Here is a 13,609-nt window from a genome sequence, read left to right on the forward strand (position 1 = left end):
TCTCAGGTCTAAGCTGATCGGTAATAGGGTGGGGCACTTTGTTATCAGTTTAAAATACATCTTTAAAAAATGCAAATATGACATAAAAACACAACTTATAAAAGTAGGCAAATGTTAAAATGCCAATTTATACTAAATGAAAGTATAAAGGATAAAGACATGTTTCTATTCGCCTAGAAAAGGAGAAAAGGGCATTATCACTATCATGATTGCTGGAATTAAATATAACAGCAATGAGTGTGTTGATGGAAATGTGTCTAGCAGTATACAATCTAACTACATTAATTTTTTATCGAATAAGACACTTGCTTCTCATAAAATAAAACACGAGTTAAAGTTTCTTGTTTGCGTCCTCAGAGCCGAAATAATGACTTTCTAATTTGGTAACCCAAACACCAAGCTGATAATAAACAAACTAGTCCTCGTAGGCATGAATCGATGGTATATGTCTATCCCTGTTAACAAAGATGGAAAACGATTCCTTGGCATGCAAGGTGGATAAACCAGCCATTAGTGAAGTTTAGTGAAGTTGTGGGAACTCTGCTTGTTTTGGTGACAATTTCTTGTGATCCTACCTGCTGCTGGTCATTTCTGCGGATCCCGCAGCCTGTTCTTGCCACGACAGCCCGCCTCCCGCTGCCCCACACTAATCCCATCACAGTGCGGCCGCTGAGTAAAGGGGGGGCCTGTGGCACGTGGAGACTACAGATCCCACCAGCCTTTGCGGCCGGAAGCCGCACCCGGGACCATCGCGCCAAACGGCGCTTAAATCACGGCCTCATCTCCGGTGGAGCGGTGAACTCTGCTTGTTTTGGTGACAATTTCTTGTGATCCTACCTGCTGCTGGTCATTTCTGCGGATCCCGCAGCCTGTTCTTGCCGCGACAGCCCGCCTCCCGCTGCCCCACACTAATCCCATCACAGTGCGGCCGCTGAGTGGAGGGGGGGCCCGTGGCACATGGAGACTACAGATCCCATCAGCCTTTGCAGCCGGAAGCCGCACCCGGCACCATCGCGCCAAACGGCGCTTAAATCACGGCCTCATCTCCGGTGGAGCGGGGAACTCTGCTTGTTTTGGTGACAATTTCATGTGATCCTACCTGCTGCTGGTCATTTCTGCGGATCCCACTGTGGAAAATGACAATGTATATGTACATAAGCGGCGTTCATTTGTGTTCACCATACCCCTCGCTGTAAGCAGAACGAATACCGCAATGCATTGACTGCATCATCCCGCCAGCATAGGCCCATGCACGCTCGCACACGACAGCCATTTTAGACACCAAGGCCTCTCTGCCCGTTTGTTAAGCCCCCCCCCTCTTGAACACTCCCGCGCTCTCATGCATAGGCCATAAAACCCTCTCCCTCTGCGCGACCCTGCTCGAAAAATGACACCCCTGTCTGACCGACACCCCCCCTGCGTTCCTCCCAGGAACACCCTTCCCCTCTTCTGATGACCCCCCCGGCTGCACCTGGCCTCTCGACCCGGTCCCAAGTCATAAAACAAAGCCTCCTGGATGTACACCCCCCCCCCGGCCCCGCATATCAAAACGTGATGCACCAGCCGAAGGGCCCGATCTTATCGCCTGCCCAACCTTAGATCTGACCACCCCCTCTTGCCCTTGTGTCCTGTGGGAATGTTCGGCTGCAAGATTACAATCACTTGTTACATTTGGGAGGGGGAACGACATCCGAGCGACAGGTATGGGAATAAGCCTGAAGCCGGGATCCCAAACGTGCCTTTTCTTACTTCAAAGTGTCTTTATTGCAATAAGAAATGTTTGTGCATCATAAACCTGTGTATAAAAGACGGAGCCTCAGAGAAACTTGTTAGAGCACCTCTTGAAGACATTGTGCGCATGTCCGAAATGACAGGCTCTCCTCATGAGAAATAAAAATGTTCCTGCATTCCCGCTTCCAGCGCCCGTCTCTTTATTTGGTAACTGGTCAAAATGGGAACTAAGAGGCGTCGCGTGCCTGCAGCCTGGGCATCGGTTGTAAACTGGGCTGTTTTTCCTCAATTGGCGTCCCAACGCGGGGCCCATCTGCGACATAAGGTCCGGTAAGAGAGGTCCAGACGATGGGGTGAACATCTGAACGATTGAAGTATACCTGCCTTGAGAGGGCCCTCGTCTGGCTGCCGATTGAATGAACTTCACCGATTCCGAACGGACCTCTCTCAAGCGACCTACTGTCCTGACTGGGATCCCACAGGAATGCAGCGGTAAAAACATGGAGTAAGAGAACGATCGGGCGCTGGAAAGGGAAGGCGAAGAACTGTCCACACGGTCCGGTCCGGGTAAGGTTAAGTAGGAGGTCTTTACGTCTGATAAATAGGATGGCTTTATCCATCTGATTGATTAATTGATTGTTTATATTGGAATCGGTATTTAAATACTGGTATTGTTCATTGATTGGTTCATTTAGCCTTGGGTGCTACTTGAAGTATTGGTTCTCTTTGAGACATTCTCTGTTTGCAAACAGCGACGAATAGGAACGTTTCTCTCTCTTTGCAAATAGTGAAGGATAGGTAATGCGGACTTTTGTCCCCCGTTGTAATCCGTCATGCCTATTTTTCTCCCCACTGATTGATTGGTTGCTCTGTTGCTCTTTTGAGACATTCGCTGTCTACAAACGGGGAAGAATAGGAATATTCTGTCTCCCTTTGCAGATAGTGAAGGGTAGGTAATGCAGACTTTTGTCCCCGTTGTAATCCGTCATGCCTATCTTTCTCCCCACTGATTGTTTGTTATCGATTTTTATCGATTATTGCTCTTTTGAGATATTCCCTGTCTACAAACAGAGAAGAATAGGAATATTCTGTCTCCCTTTGCAGATAGCGAAGGATAGGTAATGCGGACTTTTGTCCCCCGTTGTAATCCGTCATGCCTGTTTTTCTCCCCACTGATTGATTGATTGTCTGGACATTTATTGTTCAAGGAATAGTTCTTTTGAGGTATTGTCTGTTTGCAAATAACGTGGAATAGAAATATTCTGTCTAGTCTTTGCAAGTAGTGAAGGTTAGGTAATGCGGACCTTTGTCCCCCGTTGTAATCTGTCATGCCTATCCACTCCCCACTGATTGGTAAACTAGTTCCACCCGGACCATTTATTAGAGGTAGATCATCTGGCTCAACCGGAGGGCGCCCCTAATAAAAAGGACATATGTAAAATACGAAGTAATCACCGTATCCTGTTAACAGAAACTTTAGCGCAAAAACACACTAGAAAAGGAAGGAAAAAGAAATCGAGCAAAATCAGTAGGCCACTGATGAGTTTTTGACTTCGCTAGAAATAAGAAACGTTAGAAATAGCCCGCAATAAGAAACATGAAAGTGGAGAGAGAAGCCAAGCTTGACATCACGGCAGCCACGAGGTAGCTAGGCTCCGCCGCCCCTCACTGCTCCAAACATGTCTGTCCCACCGCTCACCACGCCCAATAGCGGTAATATAAGATAGATACAAGTCAGCAGATACCTACCCCCATTCCGGAAGCTCCCGAAGTGCAACAGGGCCACGGTTACGCCCATCCGGAAGACGAGACCTCGACACGTGCAGGGCGGGGCCCGGCTGGCCGCCATCGGCCGGAGAGGTCGTGGGGTGGATGGCCCGGGATGTACTGGTCTTCCCATCCTCTTCTTCTGGCGCCTTGCAGGCCACGGGGGGGGATGTCTTGCTTATGCCTCCGACCCCCCCCTCTCACATCGACTGGTCCGGCCATCACGAAAGTCAGCGCCGGGAGACGGCGTGGGGTGCACTGGGAGGGAGAGGCGGCGCGGACGAGCCTCTCCCACCTCCCCAGGTGGAGGCCCCTCAGCTGCACCCCCAACGCTCCACTCACCCGACAAGGGTTCGTCCACTCTTGCGGTGCAGCGGCGCTCCACTCGCCCAGCGGGGTCTCGTCCACTGTTGCGATGCAGCGACGTTTCGCCCGAACCAGCTGAGTTCCTCCCACTCGGGGGAGATTGGGCCTGGCGTACAAAGATGGCCTGGTCGCTTGTCAACTAGAAAATGAGTCCCCCGTCCAGAAGCGTTCTCCTCGGCTTTGAAGATTCTACGAGAACCACAGGGGCCCCCGAACCCCGCGGGCCCCCTCCCCCTGATGGGGAATGACTGCCAGGATTGCCCGTGGAATGACCAAGACGTAGCCGCGAGACGTTGGTGCTCTCATGCTGGCGCCAGCCTCAGTTTGAATGACCAAAATCCTGCAGACTGCCAATTTGATCAGTTCCGGTGGAACACCAGTATGACCCGGTAGGAAAGATTGTTGCCTCCCTCCCCCTTTTGACTGATGGTTCTTATCGGCGGCCCCTTCTGTTGCCCTTTTACAAAACTTTTGGACTGCCGAAAGAGGCTCTGGTCCAAACACGAGTTGGTAGAGACATTTTGACTATACTTGGACCTGCCTGGCCGCACCCAAAATGGCGCCGATGCAAATGAAACTCGCAACTCCCTGTTGTGTTCCGGTTGCTCAGCCGTGATATCATGAGATATGTATGCAGTTTTTTTGAAGCGCATGGAGGGAGGGGATGGGTACTGATTGAACATTCGGACAATGAATTGATATTAAGTTCTGACGCGTCATTGATTACCGTATTATTGAAAGTTCGAATTTTCGACACTTATGGTACTTGCCCACAATGAATTTTCGATATGATTTTATTGCACTTGTCGCACCTTTATGAAATTAACGATCACCGACTCCGTTACGCTTTCCTCAAATAAATATCCCCTCATGTACAGTTCCAGTCTGCACCGTGGCCGGCCCACGTGGTTGTAGGCCCGTACTTGTGCGCCAACATTTTTAAATAAAGGTTTTTTTTGTGAAAAGCAAACATAGTTGTAGCGCTTAGTTTGGTAAGTTTCGAATAAATGGCCACTGTTTCCGATAAATAAAATTCAGGTGAAATGAAGCAACTCCATTACTTAAAGGTTAAAAAGCAAAGTACACAGAAATATCGCAAATGTGAATGGTCCAGGTTTGTTGTGTATATGTTTTTATATTTTTATTTGTGTGCAACGTAAAGCAATGGATAAAGGTCCCGGTATTTAGCCTTTACTTTATATGCCACATGTATCAGGGAAGTTGTTTCAGATGCCCCTAAGCCACTCCGAAGGAATGCCACCTAGCCCCTCTAGTTTCCGTGCCTGATGAGCAAAAACGACCCTGTACCACTGTAGACCATCCCTCCTCCTCGAAGGAGAGCACAAGTTCACCCCCCACTTTACACCGACTGCCCTTTGTTTTGACCCTTCCCTACATGCGATCCATAATACCACACTTGGGCGATCTATGCGATACACAGTCCATCGATGATTATCTCTCCCGCACTACCGGTACCTCTAGGCTTAAGCGCCGAGATGAAAGGGACTGCACCCCGCGGAGATAGGGCGAGTAGGTGGTAAGTAAAAGCATTTTCGGATTTATGCGCGCTGATGTGTTTTAAAGCGCCGCCCCCACCCCTTCTTCTTCCCTTCTTTCTGCAGGTCGCGTCGGAACGACGACTAAAGTATGGAGAAGACCTACGCAACGCACCATGGTTCCGGACGGAAAAATTGTATATTGTCTACGGAGACTGCCCCTGAGAACGTGACGAATTTGTGTGATATGAATGCACGCGTGTGTGCTCTGATGTGTATAGCTCGACTGAATACACGTTGCACACGTTTGGATTGATAAGAGAAATGTTTTATGTATGACTTAAGTGATGATCGGACGGCCGATGGAAGGGAAAAAAGGGGTCTGAACAAGGTGCCTATATACGACTAACAAACAAAGATATAGCACTTCCTTACTTAGAAACGACTGTCTCTCTCTCTCTGAAACCAGCGACTGGGAGGGTGACCTGAAGCAGAGACTTGACGGGTTATTGCAGTACGACGAAACATGACTCCAATCGGCACCCCAATTAATGCAACCAAAAGTGACGTGCACCCATGAGTAAATTCGTACGGTAACTAAATAGGGAAAGGTCCAGGAATATTCCGGGTTGAGGTTTGTCCAAGTACCCTCCGCCTAGAAGACTAGGAATATTGTAAATGTTAAAGATTTTCGACCTCCTTCTTGCACCCTCATAGACATGAAACTCAAAGCTGCCCCATTGTTCTCCCGACTGACACCCTCTGTTGCCTCAGCCTGGATACCCATTAGCTAAAAATGACTCGAAGATCCCACCATGAGTATTAGCCGACCAGGTTGGTTCCCGAACAATTGACAAAGGTGTAAGTATTTGCAACAGAGGCCACCAGCAAAGACAGCCAGATGAATTAAGTAGGATACTAAGGATGCGCAGCATGCAGGAAGAAATCTTTTTGGCCAAGTACTGTTGTATGTTTTGTCTTGAATTTTTTGTATATAATACATGTACTACCTCCCGCCTGAATTGATGTGTACGTAATGTATGGATCTACGTCGTCCCTCAGTCTGTGTTTATATATAACTTGACCCGTGCTGTTCTGTGTTGTGGGCGCATTAAATGGCCTATTATTGTACACGTTTTTTCTCTCTCTCTCTTTCTCTCTCTCCATGTCGGACGTGTACCGAATAGTTCGTTTAAAATGCGGACGACTCTCTCTCTCTGAGGGTCCCCCTGTTGCCTCTTCCTGTGTGTGGTAACGTTGTGCCCCGCCGGCACAAGCCTAATTGGTTTTTGAACACAAAGGTGTTAGGCGAAATTGACAGAAACTAAAACAATTGTAATTTGCCATATTACTACCTCTCCTTTCTGTAAAATGATGGAACTTGAATTGGCTAAGAAGGAAAGGACAGGTAAGACGACTGATGTCCCCTAATCTGACCTTTTTATCAGGGGACTATATGTCAGTGGCCTTCTGTTCTCAGTTCGTTAGAAACACCATCCCCAACGCCCAGATTGCCCCACCTCTCTGCACCCAAGTACGGATGTCCAAAGCGTTCTTGTTTCCCCCGATTGACCCCAGCTCCATATCCCGAGGTGTAACTGATGACCCTGATTAACTGTTGCTTCCCTAGAAAGGAATGTTTAGCCTCTGTCCCTCTCTCGTGATGATAGAAGACTGCCAGGGCTCGGGTTAGAAAGACGAGTCTCTACCGAAGGATCCGATTTCGAGTTTGATGGAATACGGAGTTGATAAAAGTCTGACTTCTCTCCACATACGTCATGAATGAACGCCAAATAGACCTAGTAAATGCCCGCATACATACTCCATAGTGATAACTTCTGACCGTGACCGATGAACGTAACCCCAACTACTTAAGATTGGGGACGGAATTGAAATGTATAAATGTCTTCTCCTGCCAGTTCTCTAAAGCTTGTTTTGTACCCATTCAAGGATACCCAATCACCGGAGGAGAGGAGCCGGACGTGACGCACGGCCTGGCTGCAGATCATGAAGCACATGTGACCTCGACCAAAGGTGGAGCCGCAGAGCAACGAGACGCGGGACAAGGCACCACTCTCGGACACGGAAAATGAAAGGATGGAGGGCTGCCATGAAGCCCTCTGCTTGCTGACCCACGCGTGCCAGAAGTCCCCGCCCCTTTGAGCCCGATCGAAGGGCCTGCCTGCTCATTATCCTTTGCTCCCTTGGTTTGTCTCAAAGATCTGATCCCACTCCGCCCTCTCTTCCTTCGATTATCCGACAACCGCCTTTTTTCACATGGATTTTGACTCAGAGAAGAAGAACAGCATCTAGGTAGAATAGGGTTTGCCACGGAAGGAGAAAGAAATGCGGGTGCCCAGCATGAGGCACCATTAAAAAGATTAGTTAGGAAACAGGACTGTGGTCTAACAGCAGAGGACAGATCGCACCCTGCAACGTGTAAAGATGGATCCGAGCTGGACCTATAGCTCCACCGCCGGTGCTCAACAGCGCCAACGGAAGAAAATGAACTACTAGAGCCTACCATTGATGGCTCGCTGCTAAAAAGACACTGTGGCGAAGACACCCCCCCTTTTTTCTGAACCTTCTACCGCCCCCCCTGACTAATTGCTTGTATAGAACTGAATTCCTCCCTCAACCACTTCGTATTGCTTTCTAAATGTTTCATCGGTCACTTTTAACAGTACATTGATAGCGCCGGAGAGAGAGTCAGAACATGGTTCCATAATGTGTCAGAACATTTCCTTGATTGACTCCAACTGAGTAGTATACCGATCTCTAGACTCGCATATATGACACGACAAATGTAAATTAATATGTATTGCACCTCGTCTATCGCATCAACTGCACATGGTCATATGCAATTCGCCAGTATGACAAATGGTTTTTCATTGACCACCCAAGGCTATATGTACACCCCGTCAGTTATGATAAACACGGAAATGAACTAACTTATGTTAAAAAGCGGCAACTGTGGAAAATGACAATGTATATGTACGTAAGCGGCGTTCATTTGTGTTCACCATACCCCTCGCTGTAAGCAGAACGAATACCGCAATGCATTGACTGCATCATCCCGCCAGCATAGGCCCATGCACGCTCGCACATGACAGCCATTTTAGACACCAAGGCCTCTCTGCCCGTTTGTTAAGCCCCCCCCCCGGATGAACACCCCCGCGCTCTCATGCATAGGCCATAAAACCCTCTCCCTCTGCGCGACCCTGCTCCAAAAATGACACCCCTGTCTGACCGACACCCCCCCTGCGTTCCTCCCAGGAACACCCTTCCCCTCTTCTGATGACCCCCCCGGCTGCACCTGGCCTCTCGACCCGGTCCCAAGTCATAAAACAAAGCCTCCTGGATGTACACCCCACCCCGGCCCCGCATAGCAAAACGTGATGCACCAGCCGAAGGGCCCGATCTTATCGCCTGCCCAACCTTAGATCTGACCACCCCCTCTTGCCCTTGTGTCCTGTGGGAATATCCGGCTGCAAGATTACAATCACTTGTTACATTTGGGAGGGGGAACGACATCCGAGCGACAGGTATGGGAATAAGCCTGAAGCCGGGATCCCAAACGTGCCTTTTCTTACTTCAAAGTGTCTTTATTGCAATAAGAAATGTTTGTGCATCATAAACCTGTGTATAAAAGACGGAGCCTCAGAGAAACTTGTTAGAGCACCTCTTGAAGACATTGTGCGCGTGTCCGAAATGACAGGCTCTCCTCATGAGAAATAAAAATGTTCCTGCATTCCCGCTTCCAGCGCCCGTCTCTTTATTTAGTAACTGGTCAAAATGGGAACTAAGAGGCGTCGCGTGCCAGCAGCCTGGGCATCGGTTGTAAACTGGGCTGTTTTTCCTCACTGCAGCCTGTTCTTGCCGCGACAGCCCGCCACCCGCTGCCCCACACTAATCCTATCACAGTGCGGCCGCTGAGTGGAGGGGGGGCCCGTGGCACGTGGAGACTACAGATCCCATCAGCCGTTGCGGCCGGAAGCCGCACCCGGGACCATCGCGCCAAACGGCACTTAAATCATGGCCTCATGTCCCGCGTCGCGGGACTAGCCGGGCTAAGCCCGGGCAAAGGGAGGGCAGTCTGTGGCCGTCCGAGGCTGGACAAGGCTGGGTTGGGCCACGTCCCTTTTGACTAATCTGCAGTCTTGGATAAATATCGTAAGATATATGCCTTTCTATTGGTGCTATTACATACTATTGTAGTAACAGCCGGATTTACGCTTATTGTTGTGACCAAATTGTGTTCTCAGCTTGTTGCCCTTTGCTGTGCTGTGCTGGTGTTTGTACCACATTATATTTCAGTAAAGCATGGCTTCTTGCATTACCAAAGGCAAGAGGTCTCTAGTGGGAGGGTCAGTTAGAGGGACCTTGGATAATTTTATTACACGGGCTGCTTCGGTTTTGGAGAAGGAAATTGTTATCACCGAGCGGCGACTGTCTGCCGAGCTTCTTCATAAAAAGCCTATGTCCGCTGAGCTCCTCCTTAACAAACGATCGTCTTTGGGCTCTATTCAGCAAGCTACCTCACCTCGAGCAGACTGTCTCAACAACGAGTATATAGCGATAGCTGTATCCCCTTACTCTTAAAGACCATATCTCCATCTACTGAGTCACTTAGTAACTCTACTGTTGATGACACAAACCCAGTTCCATTGTTGGAAGTCAGCTCAGGGCACAGCATACTAACAGCTCCGCTCTCCCAAACACCAATACAGAGACCTTATCACAAAAAAACAGCGCCAGGTCCCTCAATATTAAAAAAAAGAAAGCGGGGGGGGCTAGCTTCAAAGAAAAATGTGCCAAAATATCCAAAACCACATTAAGCCCCCCAAAGGTCCATAGCTCAACTATTAAGAATACTGAGTTGGATGTTCATGCATCTATTGATTTACTAACTAAGGACCTAATGGGGAGTATTGAGCAATTGATCAGATCTCTCCTTTTACCTCCCATCGAGAGAGTGAAGAGAGTAGCTGATCAATTGGGGTCCCTTGAAAAAACTATTGTAACAAACACCGATTTAGTTAAAGAACTGTCCTCACTTGCTGTACAACATCCTACCTGTGTTACTCTAATAGAGTAAAACATAATGACAGAGGCAAACTCAACCAAGACAGCAAGCAATGGGGACCCATTGCTGGTAGCCAATGCAAATAGCCCGATTCCCCAGCCAAAAAATAAGGACGAGATAGATCACAGGGGGGAAGGGGTACGAAGGCAATCACCTAAAACCATTAGCACTCAACCCAATATCGCCATTACACTTGCTCCAGGTAAGCCCCCGAGAAGATCACGCCAGCATATAGACTTACCCCCAGAGGTACCCCCGTACGTGGTAGCACTCACTGGTGTCCCAGAATTGGGGGACAGGAAAATAGAAGGCTACCATGACCTCTAAAACAAAGTTGTACATTGGCTAAAACATAAGAGGCCACTTCCCCCTAACATTAATGGGGAAATCCTCCACGTACGTTGCCTTGGCTGGGTGGGTGACAGACCTAAGGACATTCAAGAAGACCACACATATTGTCGATTGGTATGCAGAGAGAGGCAGGGGTGGAATTATGGCATACAACCTAAGCTATTTTTATCCCCGGGCTCTGTTGATAAATCCTCCAAAGCCACAGTCACTGTGTATGTGTTACCTAGAAGGCCCTAGTTTCAATATCCCTACCTTCGATCGCTACGCTGCTTTTTCTGGCCTGGATAGAGTAGACTGACTGCCCATTCCGACTATTAGTGACCATTTTGCTAGGTGTCACCAGGAACAGGCGAGGGTTGCATACGGTGGACCGTCAAGGGGTCCTACTACTTTAACAAACCCCAGTACATGTCTAGTGAGTACTGAGGTGCGAATGGCACCTATACCATCTTTGGCGGTAGCAAATGAGTCAGCTGATCCAACTCCAATTTTGAAAAAGGGTCCCGAGATGAACGTGCCAGATGGGCAAGGCATGGGGAGGCAGGACATTGTGGTGGGCAGTGAAATGGCGCCAGGCCCGGGGGCTGTGAGTGATCTTCCTTTAGACCAATCCTTGTTCAGGGGGTTGGTAACCACGGTGTTTCTATGGTGGGATTGCATGCTGATAGCAATGGGCAGATCTTAAACAACTTAACTCTGATTTCTTGGAATATCGCAGGGTTATTTAAAAACCTCTGCGATCCTGACTGGTCAATTTTCATGTGATTTTGTTTGTTACAAGAAACATGGGTCTTAGAAACCCCATATAGAGTTGGCTACAGGACTTTTAACATAGAGGCTGTGCCCTCAGTTAGAGGCAGACCATCTGGAGGGTTAACTATATGGGTAAAAGTATCACTGAAAATTACCATCACCCAATTAGCTAATGATTCAGTTGATATATTAGGGTTGAGAAAAAAAACAAAAGACGGGAGGTGTCTATTTCTATTTAATGTATACAACCGTCCAGGCAGTTCCTCGAAAGTGTCCGCGACCTTAGAAAAACTAGATTTTTTCCTAGTTAATCAGGATGAGTTACCAACCATGATAATAGGTGGGGACCTGAACTGCAATTTTGAGCCAATTACCGGTTTTAAAGATGTCTTTGGTGACGAGGATATTGCAAATAAGATAGCATCCCTGAGCTATATTGAAACGGTGCGTTGCACCACCCTAGCACTTCAAATATTGAGGTTGACTGTTACGTTCGGGCTAAGGGTCTGTAATGGCCGTCCCCCATCCGACTTTACCAAAGCGGCAACCTTTGTCAAAAATAATGGCAAAAGCTGGATTGATTACATTTTAGTATCACTCGACGCTTGGCCTTACATGTTAGATCTGGAGATTATTCCTCGGATTGAAAGCAATCACCACCCTCTTAAACTATTAATAAACCACAATCTGTTGTTTAGTGATGACTTGGAAATGGAGCGCTGTTCCTTGGCTATTGGCACTAATGATCAACTACTAGTAAGCAATAACAGATGTTCCTTAAAATGGGCTAATTTACTAGATAACAGGGAATTACTAGTGGGTATCTACGAGTTGTTTGCTGACACTATTTCCAGCATTGAGAGCAAACTGGCTGATGGCAATGACTTCATGGATCTCCACAAGGTTTTTTTTTTAGTTCTTTACTGCCCCTCGTGTCTAAAATGCCAAAAAAAATGATCCAAAGGAAAATCAGCGCTGTTGGTACCCATCCCTGGAATAATAAAGATTGTCGCACAAGCAAGTCACTGTTGGTAGAGGCAATCAGAAGTAAATACCCAGAAATTATTAGGGCATTAAGGAAGAACTACAAGAAAATCCAGGCGACAGCAAGAGCTAATTGGGATGAGGAATGCTGGGGAAACATGTTATTGGCTGCAAAAGCAAAGAACAGCCGAGGATTTTGGAGATTAGTAGCCAATGGGAACCATGCGGGCAGAATGTCCCAGGACGTGTTCATTGATGAACAGACCTGGGTCAAACACTTTACTCATCTATATGAAATCCCCGATACTGTTGAGATGAACGTATTAGAGTATTCCCTGCACTCAAATAGTACTGAGAACTTAATGTTCTCCCTAGAGGAAACAGAGCTAGCCATTAGTTTAGTTGAAAATTATAAAGCTCCAGGCCCAGACAAAATTCCTGGTGATCTGTATAAACACGAGATCCAAGTCTGGGCACCATATATAAATCGGCTTTTTAATATTATAGCAAACGGGGCGGTCCTACCCGATAGCTGGTGGGCTGCGGAGATAATTTTAATATTCAAAAAGGGAGATAGAAACGATCCTTTTGACTATCGTCCGATTAGTTTAATGGATATTTTAAAGAACTATTTGCAAGGCATATCTTAATGCATATGAACTCCTGGATGATCGAAAATGCTATCCTCTCAAGGCGGGGGAGCATGATGGCCGGAAGCTAACGGCCGTGACGGAGCTCCTCCCACTTTCGTGCATGGCGTGTATGGCGTTTCATCATGTCGGCTTGCTCGCAGTTCAGCGAGCTTTGAAGTAATTTTCGTGGGCGGGGACTCCTGGAATAATCGAAACGGGCCCCTTTCAAGCTGTGGCTGGTAATGACTGCTCCGTGTATTTCTCCGTGTACTTCTACAATCCCGAGGTAGGAAATGCAATGAAGATTTTTGCAACTGCAGTGGCAGGAGGTTGAGTGTTACCTACTCGATTATCAGACGCTTCCCTTGAGAAGGAAAAGCACTCGGCGCCGGCAAATGTGTGTGAATGCTGGGAGGGCCTTTTTTATTTTTTTTTCGCTTTTT

Source organism: Lissotriton helveticus, chromosome 2_1 (assembly GCF_964261635.1).
Source record: "Lissotriton helveticus chromosome 2_1, aLisHel1.1, whole genome shotgun sequence".
NCBI lineage: Eukaryota > Metazoa > Chordata > Amphibia > Caudata > Salamandridae > Lissotriton > Lissotriton helveticus.